Source organism: Cetorhinus maximus, chromosome 4, assembly GCF_964194155.1.
Source record: "Cetorhinus maximus chromosome 4, sCetMax3.hap1.1, whole genome shotgun sequence".
Classification (NCBI taxonomy): domain Eukaryota; kingdom Metazoa; phylum Chordata; class Chondrichthyes; order Lamniformes; family Cetorhinidae; genus Cetorhinus; species Cetorhinus maximus.
This window is the reverse complement of record NC_135882.1, coordinates 158966646-158994364: the sequence shown is the minus strand read 5'-3', so window position 1 is coordinate 158994364 and position 27719 is coordinate 158966646. Positions and strand designations below refer to the sequence as shown.

The window sequence follows — 27719 nt, the reverse complement described above, 5'->3', positions numbered from 1 at the left end:
ACTCCCTCCACCACCGACGCACAATGGCAGCAGTGTGTACCATCTACAAGATGCACTGCATGAACTCACCAAGCCTCCTTAGACAGCAGCTTCCAAACCCACGACCACTACCATCTAGAACGACAAGGGCAGCACACACATGGGAACATCACCACCTGGAAGTTCCCCTCAAAGCCACTCACCATCCCAACTTGGAAATATATCGCTGTTCCTTCATTGTCACTGGGTCAAAATCCTGGAACTCCCTTCCTGACAGCACTGTGGGTGTACCTAAAGCACATGGGCTGCAGCAGTTCAAGAAGGCAGCTCACCACCTTGTCAAGGGCAATTTGGGATGGGCAATAACTGCTGGCCTAGCCAGTGACGCCCACACCCCATGAATGAATAATAAAAAAAATCATTACTGATAAAAGTAACAATCCCCCTTAACATGTTGTTTAATAAAGCATTTCTCAAGTGGCAAGGTTCCTAGAAAGGAACTAAAAGTGCAGAATAATAAAAAATATTGCAGTAGGGTTGACGCTCCTCACTCTGGACTTTCAATCTCCTTTCATTATGCAGCTCAGACATTGCTGCCAATATTGCTGAGGCAGCTAGCTAAAAACCTGGCAGAAGTAGGCCAAGTGATCAATGAGTTTGTAATACTTTTTCAAGGATTAATTAATAAAGATTAAGTATCATTTCCACTATTTAATGAGATGACAATGGGAAGGTACAAATTTAAGATCATTTCAAAATAATTTTAAGTAAAAAGAGATTCTTTGCACATGTGTCTATAAAGTGGAATTTTGTGCCATAAGCTTGCAGAAGCAGAGCTCACAAATTTTATGGGAATTATATTAGTTGTTTGAAGGATATTAAAAAGGGTAAGGGGAACAAGCAAGAGAATGCAATTGGGCTAAAGTGGATAAAAAAAACCCTAAACTTAAGAATGTGCCAGTTTTTGAGCTGCAGCACTTGGATTCTACAGTGATTAAATTTAACCTGGGGAGAATCTGAGGATATTTAGACTGCATTTATTTTTGAAAGAATGATAGCTGTGGCTCAGTGGGTTCTCACAAAGTTCAGAGGCCTAGGTTCCAATCCCACACAAAACACTGGAATACAAAAATCTAGGTCAAATGCAGAAAAGCTATAGAAAAAAAGGAATACAAGAAGGATAAGAGAAAATTGTAAAGCACAAAATGGAGCTATCAGCATTTTAAAAAATTTGTTCACACGAGTGTCACTGGCCAGGCCAGCATTTATTGCACATCCCTAATTGGCCTCAAGAAAATGATGGCAAGCCGCCTTCTTGGCCTGTTGCAGTCGATTTGATGTAGGTACATCCACAGTGCTGTTTGAGAGTTTGTTCCAGGATTTTGACCCAGCAACTGTGAAACAACAATAATATAGTTCCAAGACAGGATGGCATGGAGTTTGGCGGGGAACTTGTGATGCAAGTGGTGGCATTCCTATGCGTCTGTTGCCCTTGTCCTTTTAGGTGGTGGAGATCACGGATTGCAAGGTGCTGTCGAAGGAGTCTTGGCAAGTCGCTATAATCTTGTAGATGGTATCCACTGCTGCCACTGTGCACTGGTGGTGGAGACCACTTAAGTGAATGCTTAAGGTAATCTATGGGGTGCTTTCTCTCGAGTGTTATTGGAGTGGCGCTCATCCAGGCAACCCACTCTCCTGACTTGTGCCTCCGTAAATGGTGGCCAGGCTTTGGGGAGCCAGCTGGTAAGTTACTCGCTAAAGAATTCCCAGCTTCTGGCCAGCTCTTGAAGCCTGGATCAGTTGAGCTTCTGGTTCATGGTAACCACATCCCAAGATGTTGAATGCGGGGTATTCAGCAATGGTAATGCTGTTGAATGTCATTGAGGGGGTTGGGGTGGTTAGACTCTCTCACAGAAAATGTCAGAAATACTCAGCAGGTCTGGTAGCATCTGTGGCAAAATAAACAGAGTTAATGCATCAGGTTGTAATCTTTCAACAGAACTGACCTGAAATGTTAACTGTTTCTTTCTCCACAGAGATTGCCAGGATATCCAGCATTTTCTGTTTTTAGTTCAAATTTCCAGCATTTGCAGTTTTTGCTTTTAGTTGTTCTCTTGTTGGAGATGACACTGCACAGCACGTGCTACTTGCCTACTTATTAGCCCAAGATTTAATGTTGTCCAGTTGTTGTTGCATGCAGGCTCAGCTTTCTCCTTTATCTGATGAATGGCGAATGGTACTGAACACTGCAAACATCAACGAACATCCTGGCTTCTGACCTCATGAAGATGATGAAATGGCTGAAGATGGTTGGGCCTCAGACATTACCCTGAGGAACTCCCGCAGTGACATCCTGTAGCTGAGACGATTGGTCTCAACAGCCATTTTCCTTTCTGTTAGTATGACTATAACCAGTGGAGAGTGTTCATCTTGATTTCCATTGACTTCAATTCTGCCAAGGCTCCTTGATACCAAACTTGGTCAAATGCTGCTTTGATGCCAAGGGCAGCCACTCTCACCTCAACACCTGAATTCAGCTCTTTTGTCCATGTTTGAACCAAGGCTGTAATGAGGTCTGGGGTGGAGTGGCTCTAGCAGAACCCAAACTGAGCATCAGTAAGCTGGTTGTCGCTGAGCAAGTGCCGCTTTATAGTGCCACCAATGACGCTTTACAACAGTTTCCTATGATCAAGAGGCCGAGACTGGAGAGGAGAGGTGTAACCTCAGAACCTTGTGATGGTGAAGTTTGAAGTGACATCACGATTCAAAAAGTGATGCGACGCAGGGGAGGCAGCTGATTGGCAAGTAGGGTCAGGTGAATACTTCTACTAATTAAACTGCTGCAGCCCATTAGCTTAAACAAAATAAGGAAAGGACTTTGGGCTGTAGTGGGAGTGTTTGGAGTGGAATAAGGCCCCCAGCATAGTTAATATTCTTTAAAGGGAGTAACTAACAAGCTTAATCTAAAGGGAAGTCATGGCAGCAGAGCTTGCACCCATGAAATGCTCCTCCTGCGCTATGTGGCAAGTCACGGACACTTCCGGTGTCCTTGGCGACAGTGTGTGCAGGAAGTGTATCCAGCTACTGCTACTGGCTGACTGCATTTCTGAGCTGGAGCTGTGGGTGGATTCACTGGGGAGTGCGATGCTGAGGCTGTCGTGGACAGCACGTTCAGTGACGTGGTCACCGGAGGTAAAGACTGAACAGGCAGAGTAGAGGAAGGCAGGTAGGACAAGCAGCCCCCTGTGGCCATCCCGCTCTCTAACAGATATACCATTTTGGATACCATTGGGGGAGACAACTTCTAAGGGAAAGCAGCAGGAGCTAAGTCCACGGCACCACAGGTGGCTTTGCTGCACAAGAGGGAGGGAAGAGGCGTGGCAGGGCTATAGTGATAGGGGATTCAATAGTAAGGGGAACATACAGGGGTTTCTACGGCTGCAAAAGAGACTCCAGGGTGGTATGTTGCCTCCCTGGTGCCAGGGTCAAGGATGTCTGAGAGGCTGCAGGGCATTCTGAAAGGGGAGGGCGAACAGCCAGTGGTCATGGTACATATTGGTACCAACAACATAGGTAAAATGGATGAGGTCGTACAAGCTGAATACAGGGAGCTAGGAAGTAAATTAAAAAGTAGGACCTCAAAAGTAGTAATCTCAGGATTCCTACCAGTGCCACGTGCTAGCGAGAGTAGAAATAACAGGATATATCAGATGAATACGTGGCTGAAGAAATGGTGTAGAGGGGAGGGATTTAGATTCCTGGGACAATGGGACCGGTTCTGGGGAACGTGAGACCAGTACAAACAGGACAGGTTGCATCTGGGCAGGACTGGGACCAATGTCCTCGGGGAGGAGGGTTGTTTGCTAGTGCTGTCAGGGAGAGTTTAAAATAGAATGGTAGGGCGATGGGAACCTGAGCAGGGAGACAGAGGAGGGGGAAACAAGGATAGAAACAAAAGACAGAAAAGTAAGAAGCAAAAGTGGAAGGCAGAAAAAACAAGGATGAAAAACAAATGGGGTCATAGTGCAAAGTAAAGCTAAGATGACTAACAAGGTTAAAAAGACGTCATTGTATCTTAATGCATGGAGCATTCACAATGAAGTAAATGAATTAACAGCGAAATAATGATAAACAGTTATGATATAGTCGCAATTATGGAGACATGGCTGCAGGGTGACCAAGGATGGGAACTGAACATCCAGGGGTATTCAATATTTAGGAAGGACGGGCAAATAGGGAAAGGAGGTGGGGTATCATTGTTAGTAAAGGAGGAAATCAACGCAATAGTGAGGAAGGGTATTAGCTGGGAAAATCATGAGATGAAATCTGTTTGGGTGGAGATAAGAAACATCAAGGGGCAGAGAACGTTGGTGGGGTTTGTCAAAAGGCCCCCAAACAGTAATGGAATGTAAGGGAAAGCATTAAACAGGAAATTAGAGACGCATGCAAGAAGGGTACAACTGTAATCATGGGTGACTTTAATCTCTAAAAATATTGGGCAAAGCAAATTAACAATAATACTGTGGAGGAGGATTTCCTGGAGCGCGTATGTGATGGATTTTAGACCTATACATAGGGGAACCAACTAGAGAGCAGCCTATCCTATACTGGGTATTGTGCAATGAGAAAGGATTAATTAACAATCTTGTTCGAGCTCCACCATCTCAAGGTTCTGAGGTTGGGGAAGAAAGACCATAAAATTATAGAATGTCCATTAAGTTGGAGAGTAAAGAAGTTGAATCCGAAACTAGGGTCCTGAATCTAAATAAAAGGAACCCAAGGGTGTAAGCGGCACGAGTTGACAATGATGGATTGGGGAACCTTACTAAAAGGGCTAATATTTAAGGAATGTATGCACAAATTACAACAATTATTCATTCCTGTGTTGCGCAAAAATAAAACAGGAAAGGTGGTTCAACCATGGATTACAAAAGAAATTAGGGATAGTATTAGATCCAAAGAGGAGACATATAAAATTGCCAAAAAAAAGCAGCAAGCCTGAGGATTGGGAGAAATTTAGAATTCAGCAAAAGTGGACAAAAAGATTGATCAAGAAGGGGAAAATGGAGTACAAGAGTAAACTTGCAGGGAACATAAAAACTGACTGTAAAAGCTTCTACAAATATTCAAAAGAGAAAAAGATTAGTGAAGACAAATGTAGGTCTCTTACAGTAAGAAATGGGGGAAATTATAATGGGGAGCAAAGAAATGGCAGAAGAATTGAACACACATTTTAATTCTGTCTTCACAAAAGAGGACACACATAATTTCCCAGAAATGTTAGGCAACCAAAGTTCTAGTGAGAGGGAGGAATTGAAGAAATTCAGTATTAATAAAAAAAAAATGGTGCTAGAGAAATTAACGGGGTTAAAGGCTGAAAAATCTACAGGGCCTGATAATCTACATCCCAGAGTACTAAAAGAAGTGGCCCTGGAAATATTGGATGCATTGGTGGTCATCTTCCAAAATTCTATAGACCCTGGAGCAGTTCCTACAGATTGGAGGGTGGCGAATGTAACCCCACTAATTAAAAAACAAGGGAGAGAAAAAACAGAATTACAGACCAGTTAGCCTAACATCAGTAGTGGAAAAAGTGCTAGAGTCTTTTATAATAAGACGTGGTAACAGAACACTTGGAAAGCATTAATGGGATTAGACAAAGTCAGCATGGGTTTATGAAAGGGAAATCATGCTTAACTAATCTACTGGAGTTTTTTGAGGATATAGCTAGTAGAATAGATAAAGGGAGAACCAGTGGATGTGGCATATTTGGATTTCAAGAAGGCTTTTGATAAGGTCCCACATAAGAGGCTAGTGGGCAAAATTAAAGCACATGGGATCAGAGATAATTTCCTGACATGGATTGAGAATTGGTTAACAGACCGGAAACCAAATGCAATATTTCCAAGTTTGCTGACGACACAAAACTGGGCGGGGTGAGGAGGATGCATGGAGGCTTCAGGGCGATTTAGACAATTTGTGTATGTGGGCAAACACATGGCACATGCAGTATAATGTGGATAAATGTGAAGTTATATGCTTCGGTGTGAAAAACAGAAAGGCAGAGTATTATTTAAATGGTGATATATTGGGAAATGTGGATATACAAAGGGACCTAGGTATCCTTGTACACCAGTCAATGAAAGTAAACAGGCAGGTGCAGCAAGCAATTAGGAAGGCAAATAGTATGTTGGCCTTCATTGCAAGACGATTTGAGTTCAGGAGTAGGGATGTCTTATTGCAGTTATACAAGGCCTTGGTGAGACCACACCTGGAGTATTGCATGCATTTTTGCTCTCTCTATCTAAGAAAGAATATACTTGCCATATAGGGAGTGCAGCAAAGGTTCACTAGGCTGATACCGGGGATGGCGGGACTGTCGTATGAGGAGAGATTGGTTCGACTGGGCCTGTATTCACTCAAATTTAGAAGAATGAGAGGGGATCGGATTGAAACGTATAAAATTTCAACAGGGCGAGACAGACTGGATGCAGGGAGGATGTTTCCCCTGACTGGAGAGTCCAGAACCAGGGGCCACAGTCTCAGGATACGGGGCAGGCCATTTGGGACTGAGATGAGGAAACATTTCTTCACTCCGAGGGTGGTCAACTTGTGGAATTAACTACTACAGAAGGCTGCGGAGACCGGGTCACTGAGTATATTCAAGAAAGAAATTGATAATTATTTGGATATTAGGGGCATCAAGAGCTATTGAGAGAAAGTGGGAATATGGCGTTGAGATAGAGGATCAGCCATGATCATACTGAATGATGGAACAGGCTCGAAGGGCCAAATGGCCTACTCCTGCTCCTAGTTTCTATGTTTCTTAAGAATAGACTGATGGGCTGGTAATTGGCTGGATAGGATTTGTCTGCCTTTTGGTCCTTTGGTTTTAGATTTCTCCTGTAGTATAAATTGTTATATTTGTTTGAAATTTAGCATTCTTGCATTTGGCCTGATGAGTGCAAGATGATAGCTTTGGCAATATGTCTCTCTTTTCAACAATAAAGTCATTAATATAATTTTTCAAGAAATACCAGCACAAATTTAATGGGCCAAATGTTTGTAATATTCAGATGACTTCAAAAGAGTGAGTGAATGGAGTACATTATCTCAAACTGCTAATATGCACTTACATGAAAATTAATGGAAACATTTGTTGAATCCTTAAATGTAGCCAAGGCTCATGTCTGACCAGGCAAACTGGTTTGGACTCCTTGTGCTTGTAAAAAAAAGTCTAAGGTGTAGCCAAGCAAATAATGCACATGTTCACCACCGCGGCTTACTGAAATCCCAGTGACAAAGACGTTTTCAGCAAATCAGGCTAAATATCACATCTAACACAGTGAATCCATATGGTTTTGTGAAAGGGAAATCATGTTTAACCAATTTATTGGAGTTCTTTGAAGGAGTCACATGTGCTGTGGATAAAGGGGAACCAGTGGATGTACTGTTCTTATTTCCAGAAGGCATTTGCTAAGGTGCCACATCAAAGGTTACTGCAGAAAATAAAAGTTCATGGTGTAGGGGGTAACATATTGGCATGAATAGAAGATTGGCTAGCTAACAGGAAGCAGAGAGTTGGCATAAATGGGCCATTTTCTGGTTGGTAGAATGTGACGAGTGGGGTGCCGTGGGGATCACTGATGGGACCTCAACATTTTACAATTTTTATAAATGACTTGGATGAAAGGACTGAAGGAATGGTTGCTAAATTTTCTGACGACACAAAGATAGGTAGGAAAGTAAATTGTGAAAAGGACATAAGGCGGCTACAATGGGGCATAGATATGTTAAGTGAGTGGGCAAAGATCTGATGAATGGAGTATAATGTGGAGTTTAGAAGAGCAAGAGGTGACTTGATTGAAACCTTTTAAGATCCTGAGGAGTCTTGACAAGGCTGATGTGGAGAGGCTGTTTCCTCTTGTGGGAGAATCTAGAACTAGGGGTCACTGTTTAAAAATAAGGGGTCGCTCATTTAAGACAGATGAGGAGAAATTTTTTTCTCTCGGGATCATGAGACTTTGGAACTCTCTTCCTCAAAGGTGGTGGAAGCAGAGTCTTTGAATATTTTTAAGGCAGAGCTAAATAGATTCTGGATTAACAAGGAGTTGAAGGGTCATCGAGGGGAGGCAGGAATGTGGGTTGAAGTTACATTCAGATCAGCCATGATCTTATTGAATGGCGGAGAAGGCTCGAGGGGCTAAGTGGCCTACTCCTGCTCCTAATTCGTATGTTTGCATGAACGGTCATGTAGATTTTTTCAGGGTTATTTAGATTTTATCCAAAACAAAAATGTGGAGGAACTGATAGGACAAGAATCTGAAGTAATCATATATCTAAACCAGAACCTACATTACACATATGAGCATTCTACATTTCTGATTAAGAGATTCAAAAGTCTGAAACTTGCATTGCGAGTACATAACTCATGACATGTAAAATATTCTTCTGAAATATATACTAAGATTTTAAAGGCACTACAAGCTATTATTTAACAGAATAAAACTCCCAAGGCATTTCAAAAGGAGCAAAATAGGCAAAACAAGGCCCAAAGAACAGGTGACTAAAAGTTTAGCAAAAGGTTTAAATGAAAGTCTTAAGAGGAGCAAGAGGTGGAAACACAGGAAATTCTATAGTTAGGATCTAGACAGCTGAAGGCATAGCTGACAATGGTATGGTAAGGAATTGGAGAATGCTCAATCGATCAGTCCTCAAAATGCAGAGACCATAGAAGGCCATAGGCCTGGAACTGATCACAGAGGTAGGGAAGGGGAAGGAGGCTGAATAAGAGGATGAAAATTTTAAAATTAAAGCATTATCATGGAGTGGCAGAAGAGTCTCCTCATGGTCACATATGAGCAGATATGGGAAGGTGCTCCCAATGTGGTCTCATTTAAATTGGGAAGACGAAACGCAGACTGGGTGACCACTTTACGGAACACCTTCGGTCTGTCCACAAGCATGACCCAGAACATCCTGTCGCTTGCCATTTCAACACCCCATCCTGCTCTCATGCCCACACGTCCGTCCTTGGCCTGCTGCAATGTTCTAGTGAAGCCCAACGCAAACTAGAGGAACAGCACCTTATTTTCCGATTAGACGCTTTTACAGCCTTCCGGACTTAACATTGAGTTCAACAGCTTCAGACCATCAACTCTCTCCTCTATCCACACCCCTTTTTTCCTTTCGTCTACATTCCCTTCTACAGTCCCTTTCTTCTACATTAATTTTTATTTTTTATCCACTTATTTTTATTCACTTATTCATTATTTTATCCCCTTTTTTAACCCCCTTCTGTCCTGCCCCCCTCCCCCTTAAACAATATCAATTTAATCACATTGACTTCTTCAGAGCTGAAGAGAAGAGGCAAACGGATTTGAAACGTTAACTCTGTTTCTCTTTCCACAGATGCTGCTAGACTGCTGAGTTTTTCCAGCATATTCTGTTTTTGTTTCAGATTTCCAGCATCCACAGTATTTTGCTTTTATTTTAGAGGAAAGTTGTTGATTTTTATACTGAATTCTTGTTTCTTGAGGGGGTGGGGAAATAGTGGGCAAATTAAATCACTTTCCCAAGCTCCCTTTCACGGAATTTCAAAACAAACAAACATGGGTTTTTCTTTATCTAGCTGTGGCTTAGGTGGCAGCATTCTTGCCTCGAGTCACAAGGTTCCGGGTTCAAGTCCCACTCTAGGGGTGGAATTTTCCAGCCCCATTGGTATCGGGCGTCTTGGCCGGTGGGGTGGGACAGATGATATGGCGAGAAGGCCAAAATTTGACTTTACGCTGTTGTGAAACCAGTTTGCGATCATCGGCTCAACCCATTAATGGCGGGCTAGGTTTCCCACCGTCGCTGTATGTCGGGAACCTATTTTGAATACTTCAGCATCTCATTATAAGCCCTGCTCACTGAAATCATCGCACCCCCCCCCCCGCCCCCCAGCTGGATCATCTGGGCACCACGCTGACATGTTTCACAACTGTATATAAGCAGTGTGCACATGGCAAGCTGCACTTTGCTTGGGACTTCAAGGTTTGTTTGCCTACCTTGCTTCAGGCAGCACTTGGGGTCATCAGCACCAGGCTTTGCAGGCAGCACCGTTTTTTTTTGGGGGTGGGGGGTGAAATCAGTGGCAGGTCTCTACCTACCAGGCCAGCCGTAAGGTGGCATGGCTTTTCAACTGCTGCAGGGCTAGGGCTTGCTTGGGAGAGGGAGGAGTGTCCCATGGTGTGTGTGTGTGTTGGGGGGGCGGGGGTGCACATGTTGATATGTGAAAATGGCCTCAAGATGGTGAGGGCTGAGGAGGCAGACTCCAGAGAAGGTGAGGCCAGATGGAGATGTGATGGTGTGAGAGAGAGAGAGTGAGGGATGATGTCCCTTGAGCTGGAGTGAGAGGTGCCAGTGAATGTGAGATGGCCTTGTGAGTGCGTGAGTTTAGGGTGATGAGATGGTGGCCTTACCCTGGCAGCCTGGATGAGATCATTCTTCTGTTTTCTGCACTGAATGGCTAGCCTCGTGTGCAGCATTGGCACTGACCACCTCTGCCACTGCCTCCCAAGCCAGAGTGGTGAGATTGATAAGCCTCCTGTGGCCAGAGCGGGGCTAGAGGACAATGCAGCGGGTCTCCGCGGTGTCAGAAGGTGATGTCCCAGGGATGCATCACTGAATGGGGGGAGGGGGGCTGCATTCTTCTTGACTTTTGGGGCCAAGACAATGTTTAAAAGTACTCCATTGGCTGTAAAGCGGTTTGAAAGATCCGGTGGCCGCGATATAAAAATAAAAGTTCTTTTTTATTCAAGTCATCCAATTCCAGCCAACACTACGGACAACATGAAACAGGCTGCTTCAGCCATATTTAAATATACATAGCAGACATCACATTTAATAGACGTTCTTCAGTGCACAATAAGTAGCATTGCAAGAGCTGTTCTCAACTATGAATGAACATTTCCCATGACAACACATGTACGAACAAGTTGATGCAGAAATACCAAGGACATAAATCCCAAGTGCCTTAGACAAAATGTAAACACATTTTTCCAATCTCCATCAATTTCAATGGGCATCAAAAGTTTCACAACTGGAATTTAATACTACAATATTGTGAAAGCAACATCCTCATGCCAGAGTTTTAATTCAAACCAGTTCTTGTAATTGTTATCTGACCCTGGAATAAGAAGCTGAAAATGAATTCCATTTATGCCTTCAGCTGCCAAGGTCCAAAGCTCTGGAATTCCCTCCCTATACTTTTCTGCCTCACCACTTCTCTTTCCTCCTTTAAGATACTCCTTAAAACCTACCTCCTTGATCTGCCCTAAAATCTCAAGTCGCTCAGTGTCATATCTCGTTTGATAATGCTCCTGTGAAGCACCTTGGGATGTTTTAACATTTTTATAGAGCACCTTTTAACAAGTAGTCATAGTTGCTGTAAACGCTCAAGCTTCTACCAATGCCACTCATCAGAAGTTTGCAGAATCCATAACACTGGTAGAAGTAATGAAATGAGTTGTTGAAAGATAACTGTACAAAATTTAAAACTGTAACAAAAGATCCAACCATGTACCTTCCCCAATATCAGGGGTTAGCTCAGGACAGTTTGATGACACCAAACAATGCTAGTCTATACAAGCAGAACATTTGGTTTACATCAGAATATTAATATTGGCGATGCTGCTTTCATTGAAATGGTGACTATTATAATAGTTATATTTTTACTTTGCTCAGAACAGCTAATTTAGCCAAGTTGGCGGCGGCGATGATAACAGAGTCTACAGTATAGAAAAAGTCATTGCCCCAAAGGATCTATGCCAGCATGTATGCTCCACATGAGCCTCCACCACCCTTCATGTAACCCCATCAGCATATCCTTCTATTCCCAGCCTCCCTTTAAATGCATGCATGTTATTCACCTTAACTACTCCTTGTGGCAGCACAATCTACATTCGTACTACTCTTTGGGTAAAAAAAGATTTCTCCTGAATTCTCTGTTGGATTTATTAGCCACTAATTATGACCTCTAGTTTTGAACTCCCTATAAGTAGGAATATTTCCTCCACATCTACCTTAGAATCCTTTAAGATTATGAAAGGATTTGATTTCAGGTCACCCCTCAATTCACTCTTTTTTTAGAAGAGAATCAGGCTGTTCAGTCTTTCTTGTTATGTATATCCTTATGGAGTGGATGAATTTCAGGACAGGAGACATTGTACTGCAAGAACTGGCACCAAGTGTTACTAAACGAATAAGCTAGTTGGATAATATTGAACTAAATGGGTTAAGCTAAAAAACATAGGCTTTTAAAACACAAGCTTTTGATCACAGTGGGGGAGGGTGGGGGAGGAAGTGCAAGAGAAAGAGATTACTGCAATATAAAAAAGGTCATAGGTTCCTGTTGCTGCAGAGCTAAACACTGAAGATTTTTATAAAAGACTAAAACCCAGGAAAAGCAATGATAGGAAGTAGTGGTATAGTGTGATAAGACAGGAGGCCCCTCATCCCAGTCTAGCAATCTGTTCAAAGCTCCACGGTTCATAAAAACACCTACTGGTACTAAAGCCAGCAGGAACTAGGTCATAAAATAAAATGGTATATAAAAAAAAGACACATTTCACTTAGTAGAAATGTTTGGCTACCTTCAAAGCCAGGTTTTGCGAATAGGCTTAGATAAGCAAGCTCACAATTTCCTCTAAAGTTCCCACAATCTGTGGCTAAATTTGTACTATTCTGAATGATTTGAAACAATATGTTAATTCTCAGGCATTTATCTTTTCAAATCCGTTAAAAGGATAGGAAGGAATAAGTAGGAGTGATTAATTTTCCTTATGAATGGCAAGTGGTAACTAGATCAATGGAGGTACAGCACTGATACACTGTACTGACCAAATGGTGAGAATTGTGCTGCGATGGCTAAGTTAACAACACTTAAATAAAAAATACACAGATGAGTCAGAAACTGAAAGAGAACATTTCAGGTATGCCGCTTCTCATTTTGCTGGAATATTAACCTGTCTTTCTCCTGTGACCTGACTGGACTGACTGTGTGAGCATTTTTAAAAAACTTTCAAATTTCCAACATTACTTTCATAAACCATTGAAAAAAATCTTAGAAAAAGTTGCAAATTGTTCGGTTACAAAAAAAAAACTTTTCAGCTTCTTGGTAATCAAATTTTTAGAATATATATTCATTCATTGGATGTGGGCGTCACTGGCTCGGCCAGCATTTATTGCCTATCCCCAATTGCCCTTGTTCAGAGGGCACTTAAGAGTCAACCACATTGCTGTGGGTCTGGAGTCACACATAAGCCAGACAAGGTAAGGACAGCAGATTTCCTTCCCGAAAGGGCATTAGATTATGACAATTGGCAATGGTTTCATGGTCATCATTAGACCTTTAATTCCAGATTTTTTTTTATTGGATCCATCGGCCATGGTAGGATTCGAACCTGGGTTCTCAGAGCATTACCTCTGGGTTTCCAGATTATTGATCCAGTGATAATACCACTATGCCACCGCATCCCCAGAGGTATGTATAATGGGGACAAATGGCCAGGCAGCAAGAAGAGATAGGAGTGCATTGGAATCTCCAAAAAATGTTGATGTTACTCACCACTGTGACCAACTTCTGTACCGTACAAAGTCTGCATGTACCTTGTGATGGAATACTCCAACTGCATTTCTCTTGCCTCTGAATTAGTCTGCAGCAACAGAGCCTACTACATTTTAGGTTAATCTACTGTATGCCAAACTTTACTCGGCACGTCAGAGGTCCCATTGATTCTTACAAAAATTGCAATTAAAGCAGCACTACAAGACTGCTAGCTCTTGAGCACTGATGCCTGGAATCCAAGACCTCCTACAGATGGATCTCAGTTTATTTTTAAATCAGCAAGTTTGTACAGAATATCAATAACAAAACCTTACATGCCATTCCAACTACCTGTTAAAGTGCTTTACTTCCCTGCTTCCGTGCAAACATTTAAACAAAGTGAACTATTATTTTCTGAACTAAGATTGCTGGAAGATGTAGCAGGCTATGGTTAATCTGCAATTTGTTCAAATCTTTTAATTGTGCAAATTTAAGACACATTTTCCTTGTAACCACCAGACTCAAACGAGAACAAAACCTGCATCGACTACAATCTTGGCACCTATTTTTAAATATTCAATATAACATTTGAAACTTTGATACAAAATCAATTAATCAATTATTCTGATGCAGTAACATTTAAATACTATGAAAGTGATCATATATCCAAATTTTAGTTCAATGCTTAAAATTTTGTCTCCAGTCTATTCCTTAACACATTAAAAACGGCAGTTCACTTGTTTATTGCAGCACCAGGAAGTTGTACTCTTGTTACAAGCATACATAAAAATTCATGCAGTAACGATGGGACAGCTCCTCAGGGGATATTCAAAATAATTTAAAATGCACACTTGCTAACTTCTTTTCTTGTTTGTACCACTGCACCTTAATGGGCTTCGTTCAGCAGCTCAAAGCAAGATCAGCAAATCCTTTTCCAATCAACGTCTGGCTCTATCAAAACATGTCACTTGTATAAAGCTCTACTAATAATACTGAAGCAACTTATTTAGGAACAGCTAACAATTTTTATTTTCTGACAATTGATCTTCCCAATTAGCAATGAAACGTCTTTCCACACAGGCCAGGAGAGAAATAGAATCAATTCTGCAATAGTATTATATCAGTTATATTAGAGTATAGTACAATGCTGCGTTTTGATAAAACATTTTCAGAAGATTTCAAAATGTATGTATAATTAATATATGTATATTGGCATCTAAACAGCATCTTTTACCTTTTAGAAATCTCTCAAAACACTTCATCGACAAAGAATCTGAAGTAGCCAAATATGGCAACCATTTGGTACAAAGAAAGAATCCACAATGAACAAGAGAAACCGCTTCAGTATTGGTTATGAAAGGGAATGCTACCAATTATACTAATTACTGGAATTCTATTAGTGCCAAACGATTTATAAAACTTTGATTTAACCTATTAAAAATAGGCAACAAGGGGCTCAATTTATCGTTAGCTCCAGAAGGCATGGAGAATGGCAGCATAGTGGTAGTATCAGGGTTCCCAATCCAGAGGCCTCAACAAATGCTCCAGAGACAAGAGTTCAAATCCCAATGCTGCAGCTGGGGAAATTTAAACATTTTCAGGCGATTTTTAGGCCCCAAAAATCAGAGATGCCAGTCTTCAGCCAATTCAATTCCTTCCATGTGATATCAAGAAACGGCTGAAGATACTGGATACTGTATAGGGTATTGGCCTCTGGATTACAAACCATGATATTACCATTATGCTGCCGCTCTCCATGCATTCTGGAGCCAACAACATTCTGGCAATATTATGCGCCACACAAATGCCAGGTAATGACCATCTCCAACAAGAGAGCATCAAACCATCGCCCCTTGATGTTCAATGGCATTACCATTGCTGAGTCCCCGACTATCAACATCCTGGGGGTTACCATCGACCAGAAACTGAACTGGACTAGCCATATAAATACTGTGGCTATAAGAGCAGGTCAGAGGCTAGGGACAGTGCGACGAGTAACTCACCTCCTGACTCCCCAAAGCCTGTCCACCATCTACAAGGCACAAGTCAGGAGTGTGAAGGAATACTCTGCTAACCTGGATGAGTGCAGTTCCCACAATACTCAAGAAGCTTGACACCATCCATGACAAAGCAGCCTCATTGGCACCATATCCACAAACATTCACTCCCTCCACCACTGACACACAGTACACACTGCTGCCACTATCTATAGGATGCAATGCAGGAATTCACCAAAGCTCCCTAGGCAGCACCTTCCAATCCCCGACCAGTACCATCTAGACGGACAAGGGCAGCAGATAGATGGGAACACCGCCACCTAGAAGCACCCCTCCAAGACACACACCAGCCCGACTTGGGAATATATCGCCGTTCCTTCACTGTCGCTAGGTCAAAATCCTGGAACCCCCTTCTGAACAGAACTGTGAGTGTACCTACACCACATGGACTGCAGCAGTTCAAAGCGGCAGCTAGGGATGGGCAATCAATGTTGGCCCAACCAGTGAAGCCCACATCCCATGAATGAATTTTTAAAAAATTAATAAGATGCTAGTCTCTAGCAATGACTGGATTGTCGTAAAATCTCATCTTGCTCTCTGAGGAGGAGGAAATCTGCCATCCCTACCTGCTCTGGCCTACATGTGAGACCAGACCCACAGCAATGTGGTTGACTCTTAACTGCCCTCTGAATTTTTCTTTTTTAAAAATTCATTCATGGGATGTGGGCATCGCTGGCTTGGCCAGCATTTATGCCCCATCCCTAATTGCCCTTGTTCAGAGGGCATTTAAGAGTCAACCATATTGCTGCGGGTTTGGAGTCACATGTAGACCAGAACTGGTAAGGATGTAGGTTTCCTGCCCTAAAGGACACTAGTAAACCATATGGGTTTTTATGAAAAATCAATGACAGTTTCATGCTCATCATTAGACTTTTTATTCTACTTTTTGATTGAATTCAAATTCAACCTTCTGTCATGGTGGAATTCTAACCTGGGTCCCCAGAGCATGACTCTGGGTCTCTGGAACACCAATCCACTACGCCACCACCACCACCTTCATGCCCTAGCAATTCACTCATTTATAGATAGTTCACCACCACCTGCTCAAGGGCAGTTAGGATGGGTAGTAAATGCTGGCCTTGCCAGTGACACTCACAACCCAAGAACAAAAAGGAATGAAACTGGACCGACCACCTGACATCGATCTACGCACCGGAAATGACAATGGCAAACTCAGCTCTGTCAACCCTGCAAAGTCCTCCTTACTAACAGGTGGGCGCTAGTGCCAAAATTGGGAGAGCTGTCTCATAGACTAGTCAAGCAACAGCCTGACATGATCATCCTCACTGAATTATACCTTACAGATAATGTCTCAGACACCACCATCACCATCCCTGAACCAAGAGAGAAAAGCATACTTGACCTCATCCTCTCCAACCTGCCTGTTGCAGATGCAGCTATCCATGACTGTATCGGTCGGAGTGACCACCACACAGTCCTTGTGGAGACAAAGTCCTGGGATAGATTTCAAACAGATCTAGCAACTCAAGACTGGGCATCCGTGAGGCACTGTGGGACATCAGCAGCAACATTGTACTCAAACACAATCTGGAACCTTATGGTCTGGCATATCCCCGACTCTACCATCACCATCAAGCCAGGGGATCAACCCTGGTTCAATGAAGAGTGCAGGAGGGCATGCCAGAAGCAGCACCAGGCATACCTGAAAGTGAGGCATCAACCTGGTGAAGCTATAACACACAGGACTACTTGTGTGCTAAACAGATTAAGCAGCAAGTGGACAGAGCTAAGCGATCCCACAACCATCGGATCAGATCTAAACTCTGCAGACCTGCCACATCCAGTTGTGAATGGTGGTGGATAATTAAACAACTCACTGGGAGGAGGAGGCTCCACAAATATCCGCAATGATGGAGGAGCCCAGCATATCAGTGCAAAAGGTAAGGCTGAAGCATTTGCAACAATCTTCAGCCAGAAGTGCCGAGCGGATGATCCACTTCAGCCTCCTCCTCCTCCGGAGGTCCACAGTATCACAGATGCTCGTCTTTAGCCAATTCAATTCACTCCACCTAATATCAAGAAACAGCCGAGGGCACTGGGTAGTGCAAAGGCTATGGGTCCTGACAATATTCCGGCAACAGTACTGAAGACTTGTGACCCAGAATTGGCTGCGCTCCTAGCCAAGCTGTTCCAATACAGCTACAACACTGGCATCTACCCAGCTATGTGGAAAATTGCCCAGGTATGTCCTGTACACAAAAAGCAGGACAAATCCAATCAGGCCAATTACTGTCCCAACAGTCTACTCTCCATCATCAGTAAAGTAATGGAAGGGGTCATCAACAGTGCTATCAAAGTGGCACTTGCTCACTGACACTCAGTTTGGGTTCCGCCAGGGCCACTCAGCTCCTGACCTCATTACAGCCTTGGTTCAACCATGGACAAAATAGCTGAATGCCCGAGGTGAGGTGAGAGTGACTGCCCTTGACATCAAGGCCGCAGTTGACCGAGTGTGGCATCAAGAAGCCATAGCAAAACTGGAGTCAATAGGAATCGGGGGAAAACTCTCTGCTGGTTGGAGTCTTACCTAGCACAAAGGAAGATGATTGTGGTTGTTGGAGGTCAGTCATTTCGGCTCCAGGACATCATTGCAAAAATTCCTCAGGGTAGTGTCTGCGGCCCAACCATCTTCAGTTGCTTCATCAATGACCTTTCTTCCATCATAAGGTCAGAATTGGGAATGTTCCTTGATGATTGTACAATATTCAGTACCATTGGTGATTCAACGGATACTGAAGCAGTCCATGTCCAAATGCAGCAAGACCTGGACAATGTCCAGGCTTGGGCTGACAAGTGGTAAGTAACATTCATGCCACACAAGTGTCAGGCAATGACCATCTCCAACAAGAGAATCCAACCATCACCCCTTTTTGTTCAATGGCATTACCATCACTGAATCCTCCACTATCAACATCTTAGGGGTTACCATTGATCAGTAACTGAACTGGACTCGCCATATAAATGCTGTGGCTACAAGCGCAGGTCAGAGGCCAGGAATAGTGTGACAAATAACCCACCTCCCGACTCCCCAAAGCAAGTCCACCATCTACAAGACACAAGTCAGGAGTGTGATGGAATACTCCCCACTTGCCTGGATGAATGCAGCTCCCACAACTCTCAAGAAGCTTGACACCAACCAGGACAAAGCAATCCGCTTCATTGGCACCATCTTCACAAACATTCACTCCCTCCACCACCAACACACAGTAGCAGCAGTGTGTACCGTCCACAAGATGCACTGCAGGAATTCATCAAACCTCCTTCGACAGCACCTTCCAAACCCACGACCACTACCATCCAGAAGAACAAAGGCAGCAGATAGATGGGGACAGCGCCACCTGGAAGTTCCCCTCCAAGCCACTCACCATCCTGACTTGGAAATATATCGCCGTTCCTTCACTGTCGCTGGGTCAAAATCCTGGAACTCTCTTCCTTTCAGCACTGTGGGTGTACCTACGCCACATGGACTGCAGCGGTTCAAGAAGGCAGCTCACCACCACCTTCTCAAGGCCAACTAGGGAAGGGCAATAAATGCTGGCCCAGCCAACGAAGCCCACATCCCATGAATGAATTAAAAGAACCTCCAGAAGTTTCAATTTCAGAGGAGTAATAATGGGTTTGTGCTCAGCATGTGACTAGAGGTGTCTCCCAGGTATCTGTACTGGAGCTTCAGCTTTTCATTAAATTTATAAACAGTCATCAGCCATGGATCAGTGAGTAACACTCTCGGCTGAGTCAGAAGTCATGGATTCAAGTTCCACTCCAAAGACTTGAGCAAAGAATTAAGGATGACTCTCCAGTGTAGTTCTGAGGGAGTGCTACATTGTCCAAAGTGTTGTCTTTCAAATAGGACATTAAAATGAGTCCTATACCCTTTCAGTTCAACATAAAAGGTCCCACAACACTATTTCAAAGAGCAGAGGAGTTATCCTGAGTCTCCTGGATAATATTTAGACCTCAACCAACATCATTAAAAAGAGATTATCTAGTCATTAGCACATTGAAAATTGGCTGCCCACTTCCTACATTATGACAATGGCTACTCTTTGGAAGTACGTTGTTGGCTGTAAAGCATTTTTGGACATCAGGAAAGGCGCTATGCATACCAAAGTTCATTTATCAATCAGGTAAAGTGATAGGAGCAGTGTGTCCAAGTTTTCTGGCAACACTAAGATAGATGGCACAAATAAGAAATGTAGGTGGGAGTAGAAAGTTGTATTTGGATACTGATAGTAGGCAAACTGTAGCAGATACAGCTCAATATGAGCAAGTGGAAGGTCACCCACTTTGGACCAAAGAGAGATCAGGAGTATTATCTAAATGCTGAGAAGTTGGCAGAGCAGAGAGATTTAGGGATCCACATACTGAAATCAGTAAAATGAAGAGGACAAGTACAACAATGAATTTAAAAGGCTAATGGAATGTTCGCCTTTACCTCAAGAGGTGGAAGTTATGTTACAGTTGTATAAAACTCAAGTTATACCACATTTGCTTTCAATTCTGAGAACCTTAGATTTACTATGGTGATATCAGGATAAGGGATTCAATTTTGAGGACTAAGGGATGATCTAATTGGAGGAGTTTGACATGATGAAAGGATTTAGTGGCGGGACAGGAGTGAGTGAGGAGAGTGAGTGAGTGAGTGAGTGAGTGAGTGAGTGAGTGTGTGAGTGAGAGTGTGAGAGAGAAAAAAAGAGAAAAGAGAAAAACTATTTCCTCTCGTGGGGAAGTTCAGAACAATTGAGCATTATCCTAAAATTAGAGCTGGACCACTCAAGGGGTGATGTCAGGAAGCACACTGAAGGGTAGTGGATATCTTGAACTTTCTCCCTCAAAATACTGTTCTGGCTAAATTAAAAATGGTAAAATTGAGAATGACAGATTTTTATTTGATATGGGTATTAAGGGATATGGAACCAAGGCAGATAAAAGGTGGTGAAATACAAAGGGCTGAATTACCTACATCTCTTTACTATGCACCAGACCATTGCACATTCAACAATGCAGCATTCTTCTTGCTAATTACATTTTGAAATCCTGAAGTTGAACTTTGTCTCAGAGATTAGAGTGTTACAAACTATGCTAAGGTATCATTTTGCTTAAGATTTGAAAAGTTCAGAACACTATTGGCTTCCATTCAATACAGTTCCGGAAAAGTTGATATGAGGAATAAAACTGGGAAAACTGGCTGAATGCACTAGAGTTCTATAAATACAACCATCATGCCATTCTAAAATAATTTAGAAACTATCCAACCAGTAACAATTGAAGTCAAATACAAAGTAATGCGGTCCCAAAACATTGTATGGAGGTGTTGCCAGAAATTTGTTCATCAATTTCCAACTTGCGTGCAGTCTGATGTAGCTTTACTGTCCTTGTGTTGTAGCAGAAGACACTAGGTAAAATTAGCTTATGGTACCAATTACAAATTCATCACGTCACACCAAAATTTAAACAGACAACTGGGTCAATCTGACAACTGGTTTCAACAAATTAGCTACACAGCCATTACTTCAATGCAGGCCTTTAATTATTGCCATCTTGATAAATATAAAGGCAAGTAAAACGAAGATGTCTTATTGCTGAATATAAAACCCCACCTAACAGAAAATTTTTTTTAAATCTTGAAGAGTAGCTAGTATGTTAACAGGAAGATTAGGAAATAAAGTACACCAAGCAAACATATAAACAAGCAAATAGTCATACAAAAGATACTGTAATAATTAGTATATTTTGATTTAACTTTTCAAATGTGAAAAACAATTGTAATATACATTAAAATGCTAGTGTAACAATAATATTTTGGTGGAGTAACAAGATCTAGAAAATGTTGAGCACTTAATAATGCCAGTGCATCATGCAGCATGAATTGCTTAATATTGACATGCTTGTACAATTTGTACAAATGTTAAACACTAGAAGGGACAATGAAATAACATACATTTAAAGATTAAGCTATATAAGTACATACATCCTGAAATATTTTGTACTATACAGTTTATTATTGAAGTGACAAGAAAAGAGCAGCTGCTCCATAGAAGCCTGTCATACCTCAGCTTTGTATAACTGGTGCACAACATCACATAACCGCACTCCCTCCTCACCCTGTTCATAATCTCGAGGGGCAAAAAAATCCTCAATATAACCTACAGAAACAACAAAAGCAGAGGCCATCCATACTTTCATTTTTAAGAAGCAGCTGTGCCAAGTTCACCAAAATATGTCATCGAAAAGCAGAAAAGTCACATTGATAGATGACAACTGTGGGGTTCACATGAAATGCCTGAGCCTAAATGTACCGAAGCTAAAATTTTCACTGCCAGGCCAACATCTGTAATCCAAGTGATAGATGTTGGTGTGATGCATGTTATGAATTTACACCACAGAATGTTTGTTACAAGAAGTGATTGCTGCACACGATGCTGATGTGCTTTTTATGTCACATGTCTGCAGGAGAGGGCCTGAAGACAATCCTTTGCCAAATGCTTTCAACATTATAAATTCATCCTAACAGAGGAAGCAGCTGCATCTGACAGAGTATAGGATCCCACACAAGCACCAATACAAACTCAAAACACTGAACATTCGAGTTCTCTGTTTTGACTGCCAGCAGACCAAAGCTTTGATTCCAGTGCAGTGTTGATGAGGGATCATTATGACTAGTAGTTATTTATGCAATGCCAGAGGCTGCTGCTGTCTAAGTAGTGAGGAACAGGCCCAAGCGAGTGGATCCAGCATCTAGACGGATGTAGAGGAATCACTACAGCCATCATGTCTTAATTCTGTGAGACTATTGATGAAATATCTGACAACTAAGCCAGATGTCCCAAAGATACACTTCATTGCACTAAATATAATTGACAATTTCAAGGAAAATCGTGCTGTGAGCAGGAAGCAAACCACAATTACCAAGTACTTTGTATAATTGTAATTTGTATAATTGTAAAATAAAATTGTATAAATCTACCTACTGGATAATTTCACATTGCTGAACAGAAACCTATGACTTAACAGGAGTAGAGTGCAATAGTATTTACACAGTACACTGCTGGGTAAGATTTTGGGGAAAATTGGCTGTCCACCAAAGTTCCTCAGTCTCATCTGCTTCTTCTATAACAACATGCAATGTGCAGTTTGACTGCGCCATTTCTGACAGTTTCACAGTGAAGAATTGAGTGAAACAGGGCTCTATCCAAGCTCCTATTTTGTTGTATCCCTTTCTCCATGTTCCTGGCCTTCTGTCTTCCTTGCAGTTACGGAAGGAGATCACCTGCATACTAGGTCAGACGGCAAGCTCTATAATCTTATCCAGACTGAAAGCAATGCAAAAATATCAGCACATTTTGATCAGAGAACTCCTCGACACTGATGATGCTGCACTAGTCCCTACAAGGAAACTCAGCTGCTTATGGATTGTCTCTCCCAAGCCTGTAACCTTTTCCCCCTAACTATAACTGTCAAGAAAACTGTGGTCAGGGGACAGGGTATCACATCTCCTGCTTCTGATCATAGTAAATAATATCCCGCTGAAAGTGGTGAGCAAATTCTGCTACCTTGGGCACACAGAGACAGACAGACAGAGACAGTCTGTCTCTTGATGCAGAACAACTCATATATGCATAAAGAAAGCAGCTGGCACCTTTGGCTTAATCACAAAACACGCATTGAATAGCATCAAACTCTTAGGACCAAGATACAGTGTTTTTAACACCTTGATGTATGGTTACGAAACATGGACAACTTACAGCTATCAAGAAAGGAAGCTCACTCTTTGCAGCGCATTCTGGGCATCTCAAGGAAGGACAAAATCACGAATGAGGCAATTCTCTCAAAGACAAAGCTCCCAAGTATGTTGGCACTCATCAAGCAGAGGCGGCTTTGCTACTTTGCTGGCTTGGGCACATATGCAGGATGAAAGGCATTCGTATACCGAAGAACTTCCTGTATGATGAGTTAGCCAAAGTCAGATGAACAGTAGGACACCCAAAGCTCTGCTACAAGAAGGCTTGCAAACATGAAGGCACTAAACATCAATTCTTGCACCTAGGAGACACTAGCTGATGCCAGAGGATAATGGCAACATCACCTCTAGGTTGGTGTGTGCCAGAATGATCATGACAACAAGTATTAACACCGAAAACAATGCACAATGACACCTGATAACCGCTTCATAGAACCATAGAAAAGTTACAGCACAGAAGGAGGCCATTTGGCCCATCTTGTCCATGGCAGCCCGAGGGCACCCAGGTGCCCTATCTAATCCCATCTTCCTGCACTCGGCCTATAGCCCTGCAGTTTACAGCACTTAAGGTGCAGATCCAGGTACTTTTAAAAAGAGTTTAGAGTTTCTGCCTCTACCACCAACTTGGGCAGCGAATTCCAGGCACCCACTACCCTCTGCATAAAAAAGTTCTTCCTCAGGTCCCCCCTAAACCTTGTGCTGCTTATCTTGAATCTACGTCCCCTGGTTCTAGAATTTTCCGCCAAGGGAAACAATTTTATCCTGTCCACTCTATCTATTCCCCTCATAATTTTGTGCACCTTAATCAAGTCACCTCTCAGCCTTCTTTGTTCCAAGAAAAATAACCCCAACCTATCCAATCTCTCTCTCCTCGTAGCTACATTTTTCTAACCCTGGCAACATTCTTGTAAACCTATGTGGCAATTGTGGTAGAAGCTGCCTCTCTTTAGCAGAAGTGAAGTTACCTCATCCCCAACAGATTTGACATACACAGGTAGAAGAATGTTGACGATGCTGGGTAAACTGAAGAATAGCAGGAGGATTTTAAAAAATCTTTATGCATTACTCAGAGCTCTCAGATGACCACCAACATTATGCATGGTGCGTGGATAATTAAAGCAGTTCCAAACGCCATTCATTTTACCAATATGTTTCCTTTGCTCCACAAATTACAAGCCGCCCGATCACTTGCATTAATACTGCACTTAGTATTCCAAAAAAAGCGTTAAATTTGCAAGTCAATTTGATAAATAAGAAATTTTTCTGGATAACTAAACATTCCAAACTTAAGTCAGTATACCTGTGCTTCCTCATGACCCTTCAACAGAAGTAAAAAATCCGCCCTCACTCCTTCTCCTCCCTCCCAGAAACATGATAGGGTCCCCCTTATCCTCATTTATCACCCCACCAGCCTCCGCATTCAAAGGATCATCCTGCGCCATTTCCGCCAACTCCAGCACGATGCCACCACCAAACACATCTTCCCTTCACCCCCCCGGCGGCATTCCGTAGGGATCGTTCCCTCCGTGACACCCTGGTCCACTCCTCCATCACCCCCTACCCCTACTCCTCAACCCCCTCCTACGGCACCTCCCTATGCGAACGCAAGATATGCAACACCTGCCCCTTCACTTCCTCTCTCCTCACCGTCCAAGGGCCCAAACACTTCTTTCAAGTGAAGCAGCATTTCACTTGCATTTCCTTCAACTTAGTCTACTGCATTCGTTGCTCCCAATGCGGTTTCCTCTACATTGGAGAGACCAAACGCAGACTGGGTGACCGCTTTGCAGAACACCTTCAGTCTGTCCGCAAGCATCACCCAGACCTCCCTGTCGCTTGCCATTTTAACACTCCACCCTGCTCTCTTGCCCACATGTCTGTCCTTGGCTTGCTGCATTGTTCCAGTGAAGCTCAACGCAAACTGAAGGAACAGCACCTCATCTTCCGACTAGGCACTTTACAGCCTTCCGGACTGAATATTGAGTTCAACAATTTTAGATCTTAAACTCCCTCCTCCATCTCCACCCCCTTTCTGTTTCTTCCCCCTCCTTTTTGTTTTTTCCAATAATTTATATAGATTTTTCTTTTCCCACCTATTTCCATTATTTTTAATGATCATTTATCTATACCTTTTATTCCCTTTTAGTCTTATTTCACCCCACCCCCACTAGAGCTATCTGTACCTTGCTTGTCCTGCTATCCATTCTTAATTAGCACATTCTTTTAGATAATATCACCACCTTCAACACCTCTTTGTTCTTTTGTCTGTGACATCTTTTGGTTATCTCCTCCTATCACTGCTTGTCCCAACAACCACGCTCCCCACTTCTCTCTCTCTCTCTCTCTCTTCCCCCCCCCCCCCTAAACCAGCTTATATTTCACCCCTCTCCTATTTTTACTTAGTTCTGTTGAAGGGTCATGAGGACTCGAAACGTCAACTGTACTCTTCGCCGCCGATGCTGCCAGACCTGCTGAGTTTTTCCAGCTATTTTTTATTTTTTGTTACCTGTGCTTCCAGCTGGCCATAACACCTCACTCTTGTCCCTTCCCCCAAACTGTTCATCTATAAGCAATTTACAATTCTGTAGTTTATTATCCACCGAAACGATCTTGAGACTTTTACTTCTGAACCCTGTATGGCTAATATACACTCTACTTCCTTTGATAATTTTGATAATAACTGATAATTTTGCAGGGTACGTTATATTGGTTGCTGCATGGAGATGGGATAAACAAAAATGGAAAACAGTGGGGGGGAAAGTCACCAATTAATTTATCCTTTTATTAAAACTAGACCCGTGCAGCATTCAAGTATGAAAGAGAAATAAAAAAGGTATCCACAGGAAGAGGAACCATGAAAAGGTGGGTTTACCTCCCAGCTTCATAAACCTCCAATAAACTAATCAAGGTTTAAAGTGCAGAAGGCAAAAGAGATTTCAAGAGACAATTCCAGTAATATTTAATACTAATAACAGTGCAAATGCTAAGATATACAGCAACAAAATGCATTTGTATCACGTGCTTCAAAACAATAAAACTCTCAAAGCACTCAGCAAGAAACGTACAATTGCATTGTGCCCAGTATTGCAGGCAAAGATTCTGATTTTGCATTTATATCACAAAATGATTTCTGTAATGCTCCAAGGCTGCATTTGGTGTGAAATGCATCCTGCTGCAGAACATATTCCCTTGCACCAGATAAAACAGCTAAACATCCACAGCCTTCACAATAAAGTGGGCCTGGGGAAGATCAACACAGACCAGCAAAAGGCAGCCTGCTTGCTGACATGCATCGTCATCAGCTGCAGTCCATTGATTTGTGGATGACATCTACTCAGGGTCATGAGTTTCTCCATGGGTCTTCATATGATCGAACAGGCTGATTTTCGACCCACAAATCTTTGGGCACTGGGGTAGGATGGTCCCACCAGGTTGTGGGAATCAGGGTGCAGGATTTGCTTCCTTTCTTTCCTTCCCTGCCACTGCTCTGCCTCATCATTAAGACATTTTCAAGGCATGATGCAGCTTAATGGACAAGTCGCCATTTTAAGATCATAAGACATAGGAGCAGAAGTAAGCCATTTGGCCCATTGAGTCTGCTCTGCCATTCAATGAAATCATGGCTGATCTTATAATTCTCAAGCCCACTTTCCTGCCTTGTCCCCATAACCCCCGATTCCCTTTTTAATTAAAAATTAAAATTAATGATTAAAAATGTCTATCTCAGCCTTAAATATACTTAACGACCCAGCTTCTACAGCCCTCTGCGGTAAAGAATTCCACAGGTTCACTACCCTCCAAGAGAAGAAATTCCTCCTTATCTGTTTTAATTTGCAATCCCTTACTCTGAGATTATGCCCACTGGTCTTAGACTCTCCCAAAGCGGAAACAACCTCTCAGCATCTACCCTGTCAAGCCCCTAAGAGTTTTATATGTTTCAATAAGGTCAACCCTCATTCTTCTGAACTCCAATGGAGTACAGGCCCAACCTACTCATCCTCTCCTCATAAGAAAATCTCTCCATACCTGGGATCAACCTAGTGCACCTTCTCTGGACTGCCTCCAAAGCCAGGATATCTTCCCTTAGGTAAGGGGACCAAAACTGTGCACAGTATTCTAGGTGTGATCTAACGAGTGCCTTGTATAGTTATAGCAAGGCTTCCCCATTTTTATACTCCATTCCTTTGATATCAAGGCCAACCATTTGCCTTCCCTATTACCTGTTTAACTTGTATGCTAGCTTTATGGGATTCATGCACAAGGACTCCCAAATCCCTCTGTGCTGCAGCTTTCTCCATTTGAATAATATTCAGCTCCTCTATTCTTCCTGCCA

At 42.5% G+C, this 27719-nt stretch overlaps 1 protein-coding gene across 15 annotated transcripts in view; it reads right to left on the bottom strand.

Moving 5' to 3' along the window:
* The window catches only part of ankrd12 (ankyrin repeat domain 12), a 216856-nt gene that overhangs the window by 169029 nt on the left and 20108 nt on the right, over positions 1-27719 (bottom strand). Inside the window, exon 2 of one of the 15 annotated variants that reach the window (XM_078541032.1) lies at positions 21697-21791. The exons of the other annotated variants lie outside the window; for them this stretch is intronic. The gene's annotated coding sequence lies outside the window, so the exon portion shown is untranslated. The remainder of the gene's footprint in view (positions 1-21696; positions 21792-27719) is intronic. 15 annotated transcript variants of the gene reach the window in all.